Source organism: Protopterus annectens, chromosome 6.part1 (genome assembly GCF_019279795.1).
Source record: "Protopterus annectens isolate FY-2018-M chromosome 6.part1, PAN1.0, whole genome shotgun sequence".
NCBI lineage: Eukaryota > Metazoa > Chordata > Ceratodontiformes > Protopteridae > Protopterus > Protopterus annectens.
Window position 1 is genome coordinate 183,986,975 of NC_056738.1, and position 18,136 is coordinate 184,005,110.

An 18,136-nucleotide genomic window follows, 5' to 3' on the forward strand; every position below is an offset into this window, starting at 1 on the left:
TGGCTCATTCTCAGGATCATATGTTTGTGTTGTTGGATCTAGACCATCCCTATGCTGGCCTCCCTCCCTCCTCCCAAGGCTTATTTTCTGATGGCCTTTTTTCAGTCACTTCTTCCTCAGGATTCAGTTACAGCCAGAGCAGTCACTACTTCCTCAGGTTTCAATTACAGCCAGAGAGTTTCTCAGGGCTGTAGGATTCTTGGCCTACACCATTCCTGTGGTACCTCTAGCCAGGCTGCTTATGAGAAAACTACAGTGGTTCCTAAAGTCAGTAGGGCTCCAACACTGTCATCCTCTAGATTTTCCAGTCTCTCCTCATCCAAGACTCAAACTTGTGCTCCAGTGGTGGATTCATCAGTTATCTCTCAACTCAGGACCTTTTCAGACCCACCCATCCCCATTCAGGAACGTTTTTAGATGCCTCAGCTAGAGTGGGGTACCTCTTTCAGTCCTGCCAGGGTTCAGGGTTTCTGGTCCTCTCATCAGAGGTCAGACCATATCAATATCAAGGAAGTGAGAGCTCTGCTTTTTGCCCCTCAGGTCTTTCATTCTCTTTTTCCTCTAGGGCACCTCAGAATCTGTACAAACAGTACCACAGTAATGTGGTACATCAACAAGCAAAAGGGGGGGGGGCATGGTCCTACCTTCTTTGCAGGCTGGCTGTTCAACTTTGGGATCTAGCTGTCCAGTATTAAATGACTCTTCAGGCTGCATATATTCCTTCAGAGCAGAACATATTGGCAGACTCTGAGCAGGTCCAAAACACAGGCTCATGAGTAAATGCTTCACAGAGATGTGTTTTTGGACATTGTCCATCAGTAGGGTACTCCTAGGTAGATCTTTTTTCTTCCCCTTTGAACAGACATCTTCCTCTTTTTTGCCCCAGAGTCCCAAGTCCACTGGCCTGGAAGGTGGGCACCCACTTTTTTTTCCCTGTAAGTATATGTTTCTCTATGCTTTCCCTCCACTTCTCTTATTCTGAGAGTCCTGCTCAATATAGAGCATGACTCCCCCAAAATCATGTTGTTGACCTCGCTTTTGGCCAAGACAGCATTGGTTCCCCCTTCTTTTGCACCAGACCAAGGGCAATCACCGCAAGTTACCTCACAGGGTGGACATACTCGCACTGGATAAGGGGTCTCTCATCCATCCTCATTTGTCCACTCTTCAGCTGGCACTGTGGGTGATGGGTTTGGATCACTTTTAGCCACATTTTTTGTGAGGACTCGCTTAGACTTTTGCAGAAAGCCAGGAAACCCACTACCAGGAAATCCTGTATGTCCAAATGGAAGTGATTTTCTGTTTGGTGCCTTACTCATAACCAGGATTCATTTTCTGTGCCGATCCCTCTTTCTCTCTTATCTGTGTGAATTACTCCATGCTGGGTTGGCATATTCTTCAGTTAAAGCTCACTTTCCAGCTTTTTCTGCTTGTCCGCCATTAACTTCTCCTCTGGCCTCTTTGAGATCAAGCAATTTCTTAAAGGTGTCCTTCATATCAGACCTTCCAGGAAACCTATTCCTCTTTCCTGGGATCTTAATCTTGTTCTTGAAAAATTGACCCAGACTCCTTGTTAGCCTGCAGCTTCAGCTTCATTACAACATTGTACATGGAAAGACTGTTCTTACTTCAGCTAAGAGAGTGTCTGAACTCCAGGCTGTTATGGCTGTTCCTCTTTTTACTTTTTAATAGAGACAGAGTGTATGTTCTTCGTATTTCACTCATCACACTTGGGTTATCCTGCCAGGGTTAGCCCTCAGTTGGCCCGAACGCCAGAGGCTTAGTATTTCTGCATCGGTTGCTATCGCTCCAGGACTAACGTCTGGTCATCAGTGGTATAAAATCAGGCAGCTGACACCATTACATCAGTCTTTCTTGCTGAGGAGCCCGAAGCAGAAGCAGTCGGCATGAATGCCAGGTCGGCTGCTACCTGAGTTTTCGTTTCCGAATTGAAGTTAAAGTATTCTAAAGCTAAGTACCCCATTGGGATCCTTTTTTCTTGCTCTAACCGATGTCAGAAAAAGTTAACAATTGTCTCACCTATGGAAAGCAAATACCACACTGAGATTTCCATTCTTACTGTGTCACCTGTTTAGGCCCAGACCACAACGTTCCTTGCTGTCAGTTTTGTGCTTTGTTCAACGCTAGAACTAAACGTCATCGGGCCCATATTGTAGCTAAATATTTTTGCTCTCTGTCTCTGTATTCTGAAATGGCTTTGGTAAGCTGTTCAACTGCAGATCTTACTGAAAAACGTAAGGATAAAGACAGAGACAGACTGCACAGTTCCAAAACTGATGACAATGCTTCCGTTAAGCTAGTCGCCAGTTCGCCGGTCCAAAATGAGGCGCTTTCGGAGCCCCTGATGCCTGCTTCTGTGGATTCGCAGGCTGCTACCGAGACCCGTTCTGAGTCTGGTATGCTGTGAGACTCTTCTTTGTCAAAGGATCCTGCGGATGTCTCTACCTTGGATGGGTCCGGAGCCGCTGAGCAGGCACCGGCTTCCGAAGAAGTTCTTCGCACTACCGGTATTCGACACAGACTACTACTTTTGCGTCTTCAGTTATTTCTAAAACTACTGAGTTTCTAAGGCCCAGGGTACGAACTACACCTAAAAAACGACAACCCAAGCTCAAGCACCTGCTTCCATGCCAAAATCTCAATTGCTTAAAATGGCGGAAGACCTTACCATGCTTATTGGGGGGAAGTCAGCATACCCCTTCCAAAAGAACTTGTCCCCAGTAGTTTTATCTGACCAGGAAGTCTGATGACTCTGTGGTTTCTGAATATAAATACATGCAACCCATGTCTACTTATGAGGATTCAGATGCAGAGGAATCCATTCCTTCTGCCTCTCATCCAGAGGATTTTTCATTTGTTGAAACCCTACATACTTTAAAGGAGTATTTCCAATGGGAATGTCAGGACTATCATCAGTCTGAAAAGAGACTCGGAATTCTTAGATTTACCACAGCACAGACCTTTAGCCATTCCTCCTGTCCTGGATGTTGTGGATGATGTCTTTATGGATTTCAGTTAACTCCTGACACCCTCCCACCTGCTCCCAGGAAACCTGACCGGTATTACAGAGTACCTGACTCACACAAACTTCTTTTAAAAATTCCTACTGCTGACCCAGAGGTCATCTCCCAAGGACCTAAAGGAATAAAAGCAACCACCGCTAAGAATCCCACCCCCCCGGACAGGGGTTCCCGAGCTTTAGACAGATGGGGTAAAAAAGTATACACCTCTGCAACTCTTGCCATTAGAGCACTAAATTGTCAGTTCCACATGCTGAAATACCAGCAACATACAATGGAACTCCTTAAACAAAAAATATCTACCTTTCCGGCTTGTGCAGAAAATAAAGAATTACAGGATCTTATGCATTCTGCAAGCCAAGTTACTAAACACACCTTGCAATGTGGCTTTGACGCCCTAGAGGCATCCTACAGGGCAGCAGTCACAGGTTATGTACTTAGAAGGCATGCTTGGCTTAAGGGACAGACCTTGCCAAACCATGTCAAATCAAAACTATTGGATCCACCATTGAACAAAGACAATTTGTTTGGCACCAAGGCAGAAGAGATCTTAAAAAAGATGGAAGAAAAAGTTAAATCTATGCAGACAGTGAAAGACTTCTTGCAGGTCCAGCCTCCGAAGTTCAGTAGGCATTGTCCCTCCAAGCACTGGTACTTTCCGGCCCCCTCCAGGCCAGCTCAGACAAGACCAAGGGGAAGCAGACCCCCCAGACAGCAGTCCCAGGGAATGCAGAGACCTAAGCAATGGAGTTCCGTCACTTCAAAAACAGGGAGTGCTAAGCCACCCCCTTATGGAAAGAACTCACAATGACTTTACAACTCCACCCCTTACCTCTGCCCACCTGCTTGTGGCCTGAGGAGGAAAACTCTCCTCCCATGCAAAAAACTGGCCCTCCATCACCGACGACTAATGGGTCCTCAACATAGTGTCCCAGGGCTACAAATTTATTTTCCACACACTGCCAACCCCAAAAGGGTTCCCAGATCTTCCTCTAAACCAGTGGGTAGAGGCCCAAAACCCAGTCCATTCCCCTGCTCTCCATGAGGGCAGTACAGCCTATTCCTGCAGACGAGATAGGTCAAGGTTTCTATTCCAGGCTTTTCCTGGTACCCACAAAAGAGGACACCTGGTGCCCAGTCCTTGATCTATCAACTCTAAACACCTTCCTGGTGATACAAAAATTCAAAATGCTCACCCTCCAGCAGCTTCTTCCTATGCTATCCAAGGATGCTTGGTTAGCCACCCTAGACCTAAAAGAGGCCCATCTGCACATCCCAGTCAGGTATTCTTGCAGGAAATATCTACATTTCAGGGCAGGATCTATGCATTTTCAGTTCTCTGCGCTTCCTTTTGGCTTATCCACTGCTCCCAGCGTTTTCACAGAATGCCTGGCTCCAGCCATTACTTTATGTAAACAAAGGGATATTCAAATTTGCCCCTACTTAGACTGCCTGATTCAGGCGGTCAGTCAGGAAAAGCTGTTACAGCACCTGACATTTGAAAAGGACCTATTGACCTCCCTGGGGTATACTATAAATGAAAAGAAATCCAAACTAGACCCACTCAAAAAATTGCATTCCTGGGAGCAAGCCTGGACACAGTATCCCAGATGGCATTCTTTACTCCAGAAAAACTAGCCTGACAGGCTACTTCTCTCAACTAGCCACCAGACCCCAGTTATCTGCAAGGAAAATCCTGCAAGCTCTAGGGTTCATGGTGTCCTGCATTCTACTCATTCCATATGCCAGACTGCATGTGAGGAAACTTCAGTGGTACTTAAAAAGCATTTGGTGTCAACACCCTCAGGACCAGGAAATTATCATACCTATGATACCTTGACTAAGGAACGATTTTCTTTGGTGGGCAACATGCGACCACAACAAAGGCCTTCCCTTTTCACAACCCCACGCTGCACAGACCCCAACCACAGACTCGTCAGATTATGCCTGGGGGTGCACACCTGGACAGCAGGTGCATTCAGGGCCATTGGAGCCCAAATCAAATACATCTGCACATCAACCAAAAAGAGATGCTAGCTGTTCAGCACTCTCTGACAGCTTTCAGACCCCTACTCTCCCCGGGGCCTCTACTGATCAAAACAGACACCACCACAGTGATGTGGTACATCAACAAGCAGGGAGGAACTCACTCTTATCCCCTCTGCAGGCTAGCCATGACCCTTTGGCACACGGGTTCAGTCATGCAAATTCACCTGCTAGCACAATTCCTGCCAGGCTCCCAAAACCCTCTGTCAGACAACTTAAGCAGAAACCTTCTAGACCCACACCAGTGGCAGCTAGACCACAGCACCCTTCACCCTTGTAACCCAGATATGGGGCACCCCGAAGGTGGACCTCTTTGCCTCCCACAACAATCATCAGCTCAACAAATTCCATACCAGGGAACCTCACAACAAGGCCTGGAAAGTGGATGCCCTATCCTTCCAATGGGGTAAACCTCTTGATCTATGCATTTCCCTCTCTTCTTACAAGGGTACTACTAAAAATAAGGGAGGAAAAACCAAGAGCAATCTTGATTGCCCCAGACTGGCCATGCCAGCACTAGTACCCACTGCTGCACAGTCTGTCACCCCTGCCTCCATGGCACCTACCTCAAATCCCAATTCTCCTGACCCAGCAGAATGGAGAATTCATGTGTCCACAATTACAGACCCTGAGCCTGGCTTATTCCCTGACCTCTCTTCCAGTTGCCAGCCTAAGCAATCAAGTCCTGGATGTTATACATGAGGCCAGATGCCCCAGCACTAGAAAATCCTATGCTGACAAGTGGAAAAAGTATTGCACCTGGATCCAGGCTAAAGGAACTGAAACAGCACAGCCCTTCCTACCCCCCTCATCCTGGATTACCTAGCAGACCTACTTCGCAGGGGCCTATCCTTCTTTTCTATTAAAATTCATGCCTCTGCCATCTTTGCTCATTACAACACAGAGCCACCACTCTTTTCTCACCCTCTTATCTAACAGTTCCTAAGAGGGGCTAACAATTTAAGGCCACCCATAAGAGCTCCTACCCCAGCTTGGGACCTTAACTTTGTGTTGGAAAAGCTCACACTTAACCCCCTTTGAGCCTGCATCTTCAGCAGAGTTAAAATTCTTCTCTTGGAAAACATCCTTGCTTCTGGCCATCACTTCAGCTAGAAGAGTTTCAGAGCTACAAGCACTCATGGCTGTAGAGCCATTCATCACTTTTCATGCTGACAGGGCCTCCCTCAGGACAAACCCAACTTCCATGCCTAAGGTGGTGTCCAGTGTGGCTCTCAACCAATCTACTCATTTGTCCACCTTTTTCCCTAACCCTCATAACAAGGGGGAAAGGATTCTGTCTTCTCTAGATGTGCACAGACAGCTCATATTCTACCTGGATAGGACTAAATCTTTTAGGAAAACTGACCAATTGCTAGTCAGATTTGCAGCGGGGGCAGAGGGCAAGGCCATATCCAAACAATCTCCAGGTGGATAGCACACTGTATCCATTTCTGCTACAAATACCATGGGAAACCACCCCCTAAGGGGGTCAGGATGCATTCCACCAGGGCAACCTCCACCTCTGCAGATTGTTTCAGAGGGGTCCCTACCAGGGACATCCTGAAGGCTGCAAGATGGAGTTCTGTTCATACGTTCACCAAGCATTACCACTTGCCTATCTTCTACAATTGCAGGGCAGGCTTTGTCTTCCTGACTGCCTCCACCCTTTTATTCAGCTTTGGGAATCAACCTAAGTGTGATGACTGCAAAAGTGGAACACGAAGAACATAGTACAGTTGTGTACACTTACCATAAATGTAGATGTTCGAGTGTATTCACTGTTGCAGTCCTAGTTTCCCACCCTCCATCCCCCTTGTCTCTTTCTCTCTCTCTTCCTCACTCCTTACAGGGATTTTTGGTATTCACTTTCGACTGGTGGTGTTCTTCCACCATAACCTAGCTCCCTGTTTGGGAGCTCCTGACATTTGGGGCAAGAAAAACTGATGCAACTGTGTCGGCTGCTTGATTTTATACCACTGACGACCTGATGTCAAACCAATGCAGAAATACTAAACCTCTGGTATTCGGGCCGACTGAGGTCTACCCCTGACCTGATAACCCAAGTGTGATTACAACAGTGAATACACTCGAACATCTACATTTAAGGCAAGTGTACATAACTGTACTTTCTTCATACAAATCCTTTTATACCCTGTGTGGTGAATGAATCGTCTCTTAATCAGTCTATTAATTTGCCATCCTTTTTTCCTTCTCCACAGTCTACCACTGAGAAGGTCCTTCACACCTTGGATTTGCATCGGCAGCTCAGATATTATTTGGATTAAGATTAAGGCTATTTGCAAGCCTGAGTAGCTTTTTGTTTCTTTTCATCCTAGATCTCTGTTTGGCCGTTTGTAAACAAACCATTTCTTCATGGATCTCAAAGAACATTTAATGTTAAGTTGTCAATCTCGCCTTCATTCTTGCTGGATGGGTTCGGAGCCGATCCTCGGCTCCGACTTGGTCTATACCAAAGCTCGAGAGCTATTTACCGGCTTGAGGCCCTCCCTATATCCCACAATGCTAGGCATCCAATACCCAGATCTCGTTTGCCGCTTCAGCTACGAGGTTGCGTTTTTACCGGCTCCAGGTTGTATAAAACTTTTTTACTAAGTTTATTTATATATAAATAGCTATTTTTTGTTAGATGTATTTCTCTTAGTGTCCCCTTTTTGATCCCTTGAGAAATCCCATTTAGAAACTCTCTTTGCTAGTAGTTTTCAGTTCCCCTCCTCCCCCACCCTTTAGGGTAGAGTTAGTTTTTTTTTATATATATTTATATTTCTACTAGTCTTGTTATTTGTATATTGTTATAGCAGTATTATTTCTCTTATTACTACTATATTATTGTAGTGTTAGTTCTAGTGCGTGTGTGTGTGTTGTGTGTTAGGCACTAGTTACTTATTTCCTTGGTACCCTGTTATAGTGTCATTATGTCTAAGGATACTAAGGTCTCAGGTTTCAAGAAGTGTGACTCGTGCTGTCAGAAGATCAGACGGTCAAACTTCTTGTGTGTATTGTTTGGGCCCCCTACACCTGCAGGACTCTTGTTCGGTCTGTCATGCCTTCGGTCCGAGAGTCCTGCAGGAGTGTAGGAACAAACTTATTTTGAGGGGCTTACTTAAGCCTGAAGGGTCCCTGACTAAGCCTTCGTTGGGTAAACCCTCCAAGCCCGCCAAACCGTCGGCTCCCTGTTCGGAGCCGTCGCCAAGCGGAGCTACTGCCTCCTCGTCGGTTCTGGCTGGAACCGACACTTTGAGATCTCAGTCGGCTCCTGTTGTAGTGTCGGAGCCTTCTCTGAGCTGAAAACGCTCGAGATCTCCCTCTTTGGAGTCTGTTCGTTCGGCTCCGAGATCTCCGTTACTACAGTTGGAGCGGAGCAATAGGTCACATTCCTCTCGGTCTTCCAGGCTTTCTGATCACGACCTCGAGAGGGTGGTCAGTAGACTCCTTAAGTCGCAGGCACTTGCCCAAATGTTGACTAGCCCTTCTCAAAAGACTGCGGCTATCCCTGCATTTTCAACAATTCCTGCTGTGACTCTTCCATTATGTTCGGAGCTGGAGCTCGTTGGGGCTCGAATCGTCGGTATGTCGGTGCCGATACCACACATTTCGGCTCCTTCGTCGGCTCCAATCTCTTCGGCTCCAATCTCTTCATTGGTTCCGTCCATGGAGGGATCCGGGTGCCGAGACTCTTTTGTCGACTGCGAGGGGGCGAGTGGCATCGGACCCTTGTCCGACCCTGTTCTCCCTCTGGGTGCCTCGGCGCAGGTGAGCTCGGCCCCATCAGCCTCGGAGCTGTCACTCTCGGGTGCCGGGGGTGGGGGTTCTCATCTCTTCTGAGTTGGGACCTTCCTCTCTGCCCGATAGGGGTGCCTTCGAGGTCATGAGGAGCGTACTGACTCCTGGGTCGGACCCACGATCGGCTCCTTCGGCTCCTCCCCCCATGGTGCCTACGTCAGTCTCTGTTCACCCTCCTGACCCCAAGCATGGAGAACAGACGCTCCAGGTAGCCCCATTGGTTGTGTCTTCCTCTTCTGAGGCCTCCCCTGATCATTCAGAGGAGCCCCCTCGGAAGAGAAAATGTAAGAGGAAACATGTTGACTCCCCCGAGTCAGTCACCTCAGACACCGATTTGGAGGATTCGGAAGGGTCCCCCTCTGAGGATGTCTCCTTTTCAGACATCCTTGAGATCCTTAGGCAGAGGGGAAACTGGACTGCCCTTAACCCCTCTGAGGATGAGTCGGTGTACCTGGATGCGTTTGGTTCTCGCCCCTCCACCTCCTGGGTGTCTCCGCCTTTCGACCCACTCATGGAAGTGGTGGCTCGGAAGGCGTGGATGGCCCCGGACACAGTGGAACCAACTCCCCATAGGCCCACAAAGTTTATTACAGCCCCGTCCGACAAACAGTTTCTTACGAAGGGTGTCCCGGTTGATGCCATGGTGGTTGCAGCAGCCACTAAGAAGGAGTTGGCTGATGTCCTTCAAGGATGCATCTGCAGTCCTTACAAATGGGTTGTCCTGTCGTCAGGCAGCCCTTCGGTCGGCCGGATTCCAAAGTCTGGGTCTGGCCTCGGCTGGTGTCGCACTTCACCCGACGTCATAGCTGCAGTTATTCTGGTATAAAGGCATCAGCCGACACCATTTTCCTTAGTCTTTCTTGCCGCGTGGTGCCCGAAGCAGAAGCTGTTCGCAAGTGCCGGTTGGTCAGATCCAGAGATTACTACTACCGAATACTACTTCGAAGACTTCTAAAAAGCTAAGTACCCCGTTGGGGACTCTTTCTTGCCTCAGCCGATGTCAGAGAAAGTGAATAACTGTTTATCTTGTGGGAAACAAATACCTCATAAAGATTTCCACTCCTACTGTATACATTGTTTAGGCCCAGACCACGACGTAGCAGCTTGTCTATCCTGTGCTTCTTTTAACCGACGGACGCTTAGAAGTCGGTCGGAGTTTGCTGAACAAATTTTCGGCTCTGATTTTGCCTATATTATGCCGTCGGATCCTCCGACAACGCAAATTTCCAAAAAACGAAAAGAAAAGGACCGACACTCGTGGTCCGCGGTTTCGGCCGAAACCGCGATTAAGCAATCCGCGAGTGTCTCGGTTTCAGCCGAAACCGAGCAAGCGGTTCTTTCTACAGCCGAAACCATGCCTTCTACCGAGGCCTCCTCTAACCTGGTAGAATCGGCTTCTGAAATCCAGCCTTCTGTTGCGGTTTCTCAGGAATTATCAGACACAATTCCCCTGGATATTTCAACCCCTGCACATGGAGCTGCTAGGCCTCCTGCAGCCATGTCTATTAAGGCCTTTGCCAGGGCTAAAGCAGCCAAAGCTTCAAAAACTGTGCCTGCCAAACCCCCCTCACACAGGCCCAGCACTAGCTCTCATATGCTTTCTTTGGCTGAGGATCTAATTTCTTTAATTCGTGGATCCCAGCCTCATCCAGACAGGTCCTCTCTCCCACCTCCAGAAAAGAGACCTAGAGCAGAGCCCCCTGAACCAGTATCCACTGATGATTCCTCTGATGGCTCAGAACACACAGACCCTCCTGAGGCTTCTTATTCTCCTTACGAAGACTCTGATGCGGAAGAGTCCATTCCTTCAGCCTCTCCACCTGAGGAATTTTCCTTTGGGGAAACCTTGCATGCTATGAGGGAACAATTTCAGTGGCAGGGCCAAGATTTCTCAGACTCCAGAAAAAGGCTTAGAACCTTTCTACATTTGCCACAACATAGGCCTTTAGCTATACCTCCAGTTCTTTCTGTTGTAGATGATGCATTTAATGATGCTTGCACTGCTCCTGATTCATTACCTCCGGCTCCTGCTAAGCCCGATAGGTTCTACAGGGTCCCGGACACTCATCACCATTTATACAAGGCTCCTTTTGCAGATCCAGAGACTATCTCCCAGGGCCCTAAAGCTGTAGCAGCTACTTCTACTAAAAAACCCCTCCCCTCTGAAAGGGAATCCAGGTCCTTAGAGAGATGGGGTAAAAAAGTTTACGCTTCTGCTACCTTGTCAGCTAGGGCTTTGAACTGCCAATTTCATATGATTCAATATCAAGAGTTTATGCTTGAGCAGTTAACTAAAAAGCTGTCCTCTGAGGAATCTTTAGCTAAAAAATATGTTCAGGAAATGGTACATAACATACAGCAGGTTAGTAACCATTCTTTAAAATGTGGCTATGATGCACTGGAGGCTTCCTTTAGATCAGCCATGACTGGCACAGTTATCAGGAGACATGCATGGTTGAAAGAACAGGCATTACCAGACCATGTCAAATCAAAGCTCTTGGATGCACCCATGGACAAGGTCAATTTATTTGGTTCCCCTGCTCAGCAGGTACTAAAAAAGATGGAAGAGAAGGCGAAATCTGTACAAACGGTGAAAGATTTCTTACAGGTTCAACCTCCAAGGTTTAGCAGGAACTGGCCCTCCAAGAATTGGTCCTTTCCGGACTCCTCTAAGGCTCAGAGAGGCAGGAATAGGCGTTCAAGAGGCAGAAACCAATCCAGGGGTGCCTACAGGGGACGCCAATGGCAAGGTAACAACCAGCGAGGCACGGACGCAGCCACCACCACTACAACAACTCAATCACAGTGACTTGACAGTGGCACTGCCTACCAGGGAACAACTAGAAGCACCCTTAGGCGGAAAACTAACCTTATTTTCAAAAAACTGGCATTGCATCACAAGGGAAAAATGGATTTTACAAACTATAGACCAAGGTTACAGGTTCCATTTCCATACTCTACCAGGGAAGAGAGGAATGCCAAACCTACCACCTACTCAAAGGACAGAAGCTCTAAAGCAAATATCTCAGCTATTAAGAATGAGAGCTGTGGAAAAGGTACCATCTATGGAGCAAGGAAAGGAATTTTACTCCAGACTCTTCCTGGTACCAAGAAAAGAAAACAAATGGAGACCCATTTTAGATCTGTCCCTTTAAACACATTCCTTATTGTTCCAAAATTCAAAATGCTGACCCTACAGCAGCTTCTTCCCATGCTGGGCAAGGAGTCTTGGCTGGTAACTCTAGATCTCAAGGAGGCATACCTGCACGTCCCCATAAGACCAATTTGCAGAAGATACCTCAGATTTCTTGCAGGATCAGAGCATTATCAATTTTCAGCATTGCCCTTTGGCTTATCTACTGCGCCCAGAGTGTTCACGAAATGCCTGGCATCAGTAATTGCTCATTGCAGACTTCAGGGAATCCAAATTTATCCCTACCTGGACGACTGCCTGATACAAGCGGACAACAAAAGCAAGTTAACAGAAGACTTACAAAGAGTCATTTACCTGCTGCAAGCCTTGGGATATACAGTCAATATAAAAAAGTCAAGGCTGATTCCATCCCAAAGAATAACCTTTCTGGGTGCAGAGCTGGACACATCAAAACAAATGGCATTCCTAACTGCAGAAAAGAAAGAGCAACTACCTCTCTACTTCTTGGCATTAACAAAACAGAACCACCTAACTGCAAGAAAAGTACTGCAAGCTCTAGGCTTCATGGCATCCTGCATAATTCTGGTCCCTCATGCCAGACTGCATATGAGAAAGCTACAGTGGTACCTAAAGAATTTGTGGTCCCAGCACAAGCACAGCCTAGAAACCAAAATTCCAATAATCCCATGCCTGAAACAAGAGTTCCTATGGTGGGCTCAGGCCTGTCAATCAAACACAGGATTGCCCTTCTACAACAGCCAACCAAGCCAAACCATCACGACAGATGCCTCAGACCTCGGTTGGGGGGCGCACATGCTGGGCAAGTGCATACAAGGCTTATGGACTCAAGACCAGCTGCGCCTACACATAAATCTAAAGGAAATGCTGGCAATAAAATTGGCAATCCAGTCATTCAGACCATTTCTCCAAGAAGGTCAGTTGATGATAAGGACAGACAACACCACAGTTATGTGGTACATCAACAAACAGGGAGGCACCCATTCATATCCTCTATGCCGGCTGGCACTGGACCTATGGGATGTGGACCTGAGCTACAACATTCAGTTACAAGCAATTTTTGTACCAGGAAAAGAAAACTTTCTAGCAGACATATTAAGCAGAACTACCACAGATGCCCACGAATGGATGCTTCATCCGGACATCTTCAAAGCCATCACAAGGGAATGGGGATTACCACAAATAGACTTGTTTGCATCCCCATTCAATCACCAGCTAAAGAAATTCTGCACAAGGACGTACCACCCACTGGCTTGGAAGGTGGACTCCCTATCTTTCAGTTGGAAAAACCTGACAGCATACGCATTCCCACCACTTCCTTTGATGCACAAGGTGCTTCTGAAGATCAAAGAGGACCGTCCAAGGATCATTCTGATAGCTCCAGACTGGCCAAGACAACATTGGTACCCATTGCTGAGGAGCATGTCTCGGGAACAAATATGGACACTACCCTGATCCCATTACTGTTAACACAGAACAACTACAACATCCTGCATCCAAACCTGAAAACTCTGCAGCTAACTGCCTGGAACATTACATAACAGCAATTAACCCAAATTTATCCCAAAGGGTTAAAGACATAATCCTGGAGGCTCGCAGACCTTCAACAAGAAAGAATTATGCAGCAAAATGGAAAAGATATCTCATTTGGAGTACTGCAAAGGGAGAAGATGTGACTCTGGTAAACATGCCCAACATCCTGGAGTACTTGGCAGAGCTCTTCCACACAGGCCTGTCCTATTCTTCCATCAAGATACATGCATCAGCTATTTCAGCAGAATACAGCTTGGATCCTCCTGTCTTCTGTCATCCCCTGCTCAGACAGTTTCTGAGAGGAATTAAAAATGTAAAACCTCCCAGGAAACCACCATTGCCAGCATGGGACTTGAACTTTGTGCTAGAAAAATTGACACTTCCTCCTTTCGAGCCAGCAGCAACAGCAGAATTACAATACTTATCCTGGAAGACTGCTTTCCTGCTGGCAATAACTTCAGCAAGAAGGGTCTCTGAACTACAAGCATTAATGGCAGTGCAACCCTTCCTGATCTTCCATCAAGATAGAGTGTCCATGAGAACAAATCCTACATTTATGCCTAAGGTGGTATCCAGAGTGTCATTAAATCAGGCTATCCACCTACCTACATTCTTCCCAAACCCACAGAACAGGGGAGAAAGACTTTGCATACCTTGGATGTACACAGACAGTTACGCTACTACCTGGACAGGACTAAGTCCAATAGAAAAACTGACCAGCTTCTGGTAGCATATGCCACAGGAAAGGAAGGAAAACCAATTTCAAAACAGACAATCTCCAAATGGATAGGAAATTGCATTAGATTTTGCTACTCCTACCATGGAAAGAAAACTCCAGAGAACATCAGGCCTCACTCCACAAGGGCTACAGCCACTACCACAGCTTTCTTACGAGTGGCTACCAAGGACATTATAGAGGCTGCTACTTGGACCTCCGTGCATACATTTGCCAAGCATTACAATTTACCTTTATACTCTAGATCCCGAGCAGGTTTTGCCACTGCTGTTTTGCAAGGGATCCTAGCTACACCATAATCTCTACTCTTTCCTCCTCCCCTTGTTTAGCTATGGTATTCTACCCATTTGTAAGGACTGCAGATGCATCCTTGAAGGACATAGTACAGTTTTGTACCTACCATAAATGTAGATGTCCGATAGGAATGCATCTGCAGTCAGGATTACCCACCCACCTTCCCCTCTGAGGTACTCCTAGGGTATTTGCCAGCCTTCAGCTAGCTTGGGGGGATCTATTATGGTGTATTTGTTTGTATATATGTACATACATGCTTACTTTTTGTGTTTGCTCTCTACTATTTGGAATCATTGGCATTTATCCAAATTTAGCCTTCCAAGAGGGCACCTGGCATCTGGGGCAAGAAACACTGAGGAAAATGGCGTTGGCTGATGCCTTTATACCCGAATAACTGCAGCTATGACGTCGGGTGAAGTGCGACACCAGCCGAGGCCAGACCCAGACTTTGGAATCCGGCCGACCGAAGGGCTGCCTGACGACAGGACAACCCATTTGTAAGGACTGCAGATGCATTCCTATCGGACATCTGCATTTATGGTAGGTACAAAACTGTACTATCCTTCTGTCCCTGTCCATCCACCTAATAAAGGATCTAGGACAATGGACAGGTACGGGAAGCAGATGTTTTCTTCAACGACCTTTTCCATGCGGTCGCTGAACTACCTGTGCCATCTCACCCGCCTTCAAAGGGATATCCTTAAGGAATTGGGTGATACCCTTCAGGATCCATCTGTTGCGGGGTCTCAGGAAAAGATGAACTCCCAGCTGGCAACCTTTAACTCCATAGTTAACTCCTCTGTGCAGCTCATTTCTTATGTAGCCGATGGGGCGAGTAGGGCCGCAGGCACAGGTGTAGCCTTGAGACGACATGCCTGGATGCGGTTGTGCAACTTTGCTGACCCCTTTAAGGCATCCTTCACTAACACCCCCTTCGATGGTTCGGCTTTGTTCGGACCACAGGTGAGGGATACACTTACCAGGTGCGAGCAGGAAGGCAAGACTCTCTCTGCCGTGGGAGTCCATTTTTCTACCCCATCTGGACCATACCCGAAAGGTCAGAAGGGTGGAAAAATGTGATTTCGCAAACCCCAGGGAGTCATGCCTGACGCACGTGGCGAGTTTCCCCTCCAGGGGCAGAGGAGGGAACAATAATAGACGCCGCCCGAGGGGCAGAGGGGGTCCGCAGAATCAGGGTAGCAGGGAATCTTTCTCTGACAAACCCTTCCAGCACCCCTGAGGGACTGCCCAACTGTCCACCTTTGGAGGCAGTCGGGGGAAGATTGTCACTGTACCCAGAAGCCTGGCAACTCCTCACACAAGACAAATGGGTACGGTCTATCATATCCGAGGGTTACAAAATTCCCTTCGTCCACACCCCTGTACAAAGAAACAGATCCCTTCCAGATGTCCCACCCACGCTAAGGGATCAAGCAGTACTGGAAATTTCAAAACTGCTAAAAAAGAGGGCCATCCATCCAGTCCCAGCAGACCAGCAAGGATCCGGAATTTACTCCAAGTTCTTTTTGGTACCGAAAAAGACAGGGGACTGGAGACCCATTCTGGATCTCAGCAGACTGAACAGGTCTATACAAAGAACAAAGTTCCGGATGGTCACACTTCAGTCCATTCTACCCTTTTTGGGTCAGGACAATTGGATGTGCTCTATAGACCTTCAGGATGCGTAATACCATATCAAAATGAACAGGCGCTCCAGAAGGTTTCTCTGCTTCTGGCTGGGAGCCAGTCACTGTCAATTCAGAGCCCTGCCCTTTGGTCTCACCACAGCCCCCAGGGTGTTCACCAAATGCATGGCAGTCGCTGTGGCTCACCTGAGACGACGGGGATTCCAGGTGTTTCCATATCTCGACGACTGGTTCCTTACTGCTTCCACCAGGCATTGACTTCTGTGAGCCAGGGACTATACCATTCAGACCTGCTCCGAGCTACGTATATCAAAAAATTTTGAAAAGTCTGCATTGTCGCCTTGTCAATCTATAACATTTATAGGCGCAGAAATAAACACAAAAGATCTGCCTGTAAAACTTCCTCCAGACAGAGTATCAGACATTTGCCGACATGTGCAAGTACTAAAATGCAAGATGATTCAGGCCAGATTTGTACTAAAAACATTGGGTCTTATGGCAGCTGAGGGCAAGCAGGGCTTGCCAGTTTCTAAAGTATCTTTATCCAGATGGCTGGCTTCAATCATATCCTTCATTCACCAATTAAGACACAAAAAACTCCCCGTAAAACCAAAAGCTCATTCCACCAGAGCGTTAACCACGTCGGTAGCTTTTCAAGCAATGCTCCCAATGGAATCTATTTGTGCTGCAGCCACGTGGGCCACTCCTCATACCTTTATTTTTCATTGCAAGTTGGATATGGCCTCCAGGAATCGGGCTGAGTTTGGTTCCACTGTGCTCAAGAGTCTGTTCCGATGAGCCACCCAGGACTAAGGTGCTAGGGACGCTGTCCCATCCAGCAAGAATGAAGGCGAGATTGACAACTTTACATTAAGAAGTTATGTACCTACCATAATGTTCCATGTTAGTTGTCTTCTTCTCGCCTTCTTTCTTGCGTCCCACCTGCCATACCCCTAGCCTGGACAGACTGAGAAGAATCCTTCTGAGGCTGTATTCCTCTACTGGACTATTCCTAGGTTATGCCCCCTCTGTTACCACTGTAGGTAATCCTTATAGTTGGGACAGGTGTCTCCATGGTGTTAGCTCTACCAAACGAGATCTGGGTATTGGATGCCTAGCATTGTGGGATATAGGGAGGGCCTCGAGCCGGTAAATAGCTCTCGAGCTTTGGTATAGGCCGAGTCAGAGCCAAGGATCGGCTCCAAACCCATCCAGCAAGAAAGAAGGCGAGAAGAAGACAACTAACATGGAACTTTATGGTAGGTACATAACTTATTTTTGTTGCTCCTTTCATGGGAAAAGCCGTTTCTCCTTCTGTAAAGGCTCATTCTACCAGGACTGTGGCTTCTTGTGGAGCTTTTTTTAAAGGATTGGATACCAGTTCCATCCTAGAGGCTGCTACTTGGACCTCTGCCCATACATTTACTAAACATTACAAACCTGTTGTTTCCAAAGTGAGAGCTGGCTTTGCCAGAGCTGTCCTGGATGGTTTTGAGGAATCTTCTGGACCTTCTTCCTCCCAAGTTTCCTTTTGAGCTTTTGTACTCTCCCTTTAGAAAAGAAATCTGCAAGAGTGATATGGAAGGAGTGTTCTACTCTCTTCCATTCCTCTTCTGGATGCACATGTTCCTCCTACTTCCTAGGACTGTTGTTCTTCCTGGGGTTATTCAGTTCTGAGGTATGTACATCCATACGTCACATTTGTGCCCTACACCTTGAGCAGGGAGCATACGTATAAGGTACAATGTCTATAGAAGCCTAATGCTTTGGTATACTGGCTGGATGTTGGGCTAACCTTGTCAGGGAATTCCTTTTAGGAAAGAATACTGCAACAGTGAAGAGAAGGATATCTACTGTTGTGGTAGGA

General features: G+C 47.2%; 1 protein-coding gene across 2 annotated transcripts in view; it reads left to right on the top strand.

The window, feature by feature from the left end:
• NAA40 (N-alpha-acetyltransferase 40, NatD catalytic subunit) overlaps positions 1-18,136 on the top strand; it is a 771,384-nt gene that overhangs the window by 220,030 nt on the left and 533,218 nt on the right. The window lies entirely within an intron of this gene.